General features: G+C 43.1%; 1 non-coding gene across 1 annotated transcript; it reads left to right on the top strand.

Moving 5' to 3' along the window:
* Positions 1–2737: 2737 nt before the first annotated feature.
* On the top strand, positions 2738–2844 carry LOC141603450 (small nucleolar RNA R71). Its single transcript, XR_012525326.1, has one exon. It is a non-coding gene; the product is annotated as a small nucleolar RNA R71 (small nucleolar RNA).
* Positions 2845–3671: the final 827 nt, after the last annotated feature.

Consider the following 3671-nt stretch of genomic DNA (forward strand, 5'->3'; position numbering starts at 1 on the left):
TGAACCGGACTAACCCATTTACTATCCGTGATTTGATAGTTAATCCCGGCCTCAAGTAACTTTAGGACTTCATTTTTGACAACCTCGGCCATTTTGGGGTTAATCCTCCTAAGACCATCTACTTTGGGTTGACTCCCCTCTTCCAAGACTATTCTATGCATGCAAAAACTCGGGCTTAAACCTTTGATATCATCTATGCTATACCCAAGTGAGCCTCTATGAGTTCTCAAGGTTTGCAAAAGTTTCTTTTCTTGTGACTCACTTAGGTTAGCATTTATGATTACCGGGTAAGCCTCCCCCTCATCAAGGAAAGCATACTTGAGTGAGGAGGGGTAAGGGTTTGAGTTGTACGTTTGGAGGGAGAAAACCCTTCACTTTCTTCAAGAGCTCTTCATCAACTTCATGATCTTCCTTCATAGCTTCATCATGCAAGGAGATTTGAAAAACCTCTTCCATTTCCATTTCTTCTCGGGCTACTTCATGCACTACCTCATCAATCACCTAAATAGTGCTTAACCTTTCTACTCTTGGTCCTTTCATCAAATTTTGGAGGTTAAATTCGACATTGTTGCCCTTAATTTGGAAGGTTAGCCTCCCATTCTTCACATCAATAAGTACTCCTCTGGTAGCCAAAAATGGCCTACCTAGGATGATGGGGGTATGGCTATCCTCCGGAATATCAAGGACAACAAAATCGGCGGGAATTAAAAGCTTTCCAACCTTGACGGGTACATCTTCAAGCACCCCCATAGGGTGCTTGACGGACCTATCCGCCAATTGGAGAGTCATGGTAGTAGGAGCAAGGTTTTGAATGCCAATTTTCTTAGCAACTTTTAATGGAATAACACTCACACTTGCTCCCAAATCACAAAGAGCTCTAGATATAGGAACACCACTAACTACACATGGGATTGAAAAGCTTCCCGGGTCACCAAGTTTAGTGGGCATTTTGTTAATGATATGAGCACTACAGGCCTCTTCCATAGCCACTATCTCTTGGTCACCCAAGACTCTTTTCTTGGTCAAGATGTCTTTTAAAAACTTTGAGTAAATTGGCATGCTCATAATCACTTCCGTAAAGGGTAGGGTAGCCCTAAGTTTCTCAAGCATATCACAAAACTTGGTATACTTAAGGTTTTCCCTACTCTTAATGGCTCTTGAAGGGTAAGGGATTTTAGGAACAAGTTGAGAATTGGAAGATACCTTTGGAGGAACCGAATTCTTTGTTACCTTTTTAGTGTGTTGCAAAGGTACTTCTACAATAGCTTCTTCCTCATAAGGGAGGTCTTCTGCATATCCATCAACATCCTTGTCCACTTGAATTCCCCTTCTTGACGAATCTTCACAAGCTTTTTTCCCTTTCTTGTCTTCACTAACTTTAGCCGACGGTACCATGGGTGAGCTTCCCTCTTCACCGTTCGTTTCCAACCCATTCCCCTTGGGATCTTCATCAACTTCCACCTCAAGGTCCTTGTAGGGGTCCTCAAGCTCTACACCGCTCCTTAACACTACCGCATGGGCATGGTGGCTATTTGAGGCATCCTTGGAACTTTGTCCTTGGGCTAATAGGCCAGCGGGTGGCCTTTGAGGGTTAGACATAGCATGAGAGGCCATCCTTGATTCCATTTCTCTTATGTCTTTAAGGAAGGTAGCCCTCAAGTTTGCTTGTTCTTGTTGGGTTGCCTTGGCAAAATTAGCCATTTCTTGACTATGTTGAAGTTGCATGTTCTTTATCATCTTCAAAAGCTCATTTTGGGAGAGCTCACCTTGGGGTTCTTGATAAGGTTGGTTGGCTATGGGTAGAGGGAACCCATAGTCATACCGAGTGTTGGAACCTTGGTTGTTATTTTGTCCCCCTTAAAAGTTACCTCTAGGACCATTGTTGTTGAAGTTTGATCCTTGACCTTGTTCTTAAAACCCTTGAACATACCCTTGCCCAAATCCTTGATTAGCTTGGTTCACTTGATTCCCTTGGTAAAACCCTTGGTTGCTTAGATTTCCACCAAAATCTTGGTACCCTTGTGGTTGGTTCCCATAGTTTTGGTTTTGATTGTTGTTTGGCCATTGGTTTTGATTTCCAGGGTTACTTCTTTGGTTGGAGAATCCTCCCCTTGGTTGAGAAAAACCGGGTGGATTATTTGGGGCTTGTGGTTGAAGGTGTTGTGGGTTTTGAACATTGGCACTTTTGTAACTAAAATTAGGGTAGTTCCTTAAACCGGGATGGTAGAAGTTAGTGTTTGGATTGTAGACATTGGGATTGTTTTAGGGTGGTCTTGGTGGTCTTGTATTGTTGTTATAGCTTTGGAAATCATTAACATCTTGAACATTCTCTTCATAGCCACCGTTATAGTTGTTGGCACACACATCAAAGGTATGACCGCTCCCTCCACAAAGCTCACAACTTGAAGTTTGAACCACTTCCTCCATGGGTGGCCCATGTGAGGTTGTGGCTTGGTGCACTTGGTTTCTTTGTAGCTTTTCAAGTTGTTTTGTGAGTAAGTCGAGCTTAGCATTTGTCTCGGAGTTGGAGGGGTTTTCCTTAGGGAACTTGCCATTCCTTCTTAGCATGTTTCCTCTTGACCCATAGTTTGCCTCCGAGTATACCATTTTCTTGATCAATGTCGTGCCTTCTTCATCATTCAAGTGATCAAATCCTCCCCCCGCGGAGGCATTTACCATCTCCTTAGTCCTAGGTAGCAATGTTTGAAAAAACGTTTGAGTGATGTACCATTCTGGGATTCCATGATGGGGACAACTTGCTATTAAGTCTTGATATCGGTCCCAAGCTTCACCCAAAGACTCCCCGTCTTCTTGTTGAAAAGTATGAATCTCATTACGGAGCATTTCGGTCTTGGATGAAGGGTAATATTTGGACATGAATGCTTTAGCTAAGGCGTCCCACGTCGTGAAGGTATCTGGGGGTGAATGTTCAACCACCGGTCCGCCTTACCCGTCAATGAAAACGGAAATTACATCATCCTTAGGGTGTCCTCGGATACCCCATTCTTTTTAATCATTGAAACCTTCCTCTTAAACTTTCGTAGGTGAGCATGAGCATCTTCTTCAATATGCTCCCCGAACAAATCCTTCTCAATCAACCCGACTTGGGCGGGATGCATTTCAAAGTTGTTTGGGGCCAAGGTGCCAAAATTAATAGGGTTACATGAATCATTATGGTTAGGCCGGTTGTGATCTCGTAGAGCCATTTGTGGTGGAGGATTTGGTATATGAGGGGGTGGTGTTTGAGGTGGGTTATTTGGAATAGGGAAGTTATGAAAAAGGTTTTCTAGTAGAGTCTGAATTGTGATGTTTGGTTGAAGTGTGGTTGTGGTATCAATATTTTGTGGGGTGTATGAGTTTGGTTGATCAATGTTTACTTGTGGAAGGTTCCGAACTCTATCAAGGGTCCTTGCCCTCAAGGTTCTAAAAAGCCTCTCGGGGTCGGAATTGAAGAGTAGAGCTTGGTGGTTCCTTCTAGGCATGCACTCAATAAACCGTTAGTCTCCTAGTGTCTTTACACACTAGGGGAAGGCAAGAAATCACACACTCTACAATGAAACACACAACTACTAAAACAAACTAACAAGTGAGATAAGATAAAGCAAAGACTCTTAAAAAAAAACTAAGTATAACCTAATGCCATCCCCGGCAATGGCGCCATTTGATGAGTA

This window comes from Silene latifolia, chromosome 9, assembly GCF_048544455.1.
Source record: "Silene latifolia isolate original U9 population chromosome 9, ASM4854445v1, whole genome shotgun sequence".
NCBI classification, from domain to species: domain Eukaryota; kingdom Viridiplantae; phylum Streptophyta; class Magnoliopsida; order Caryophyllales; family Caryophyllaceae; genus Silene; species Silene latifolia.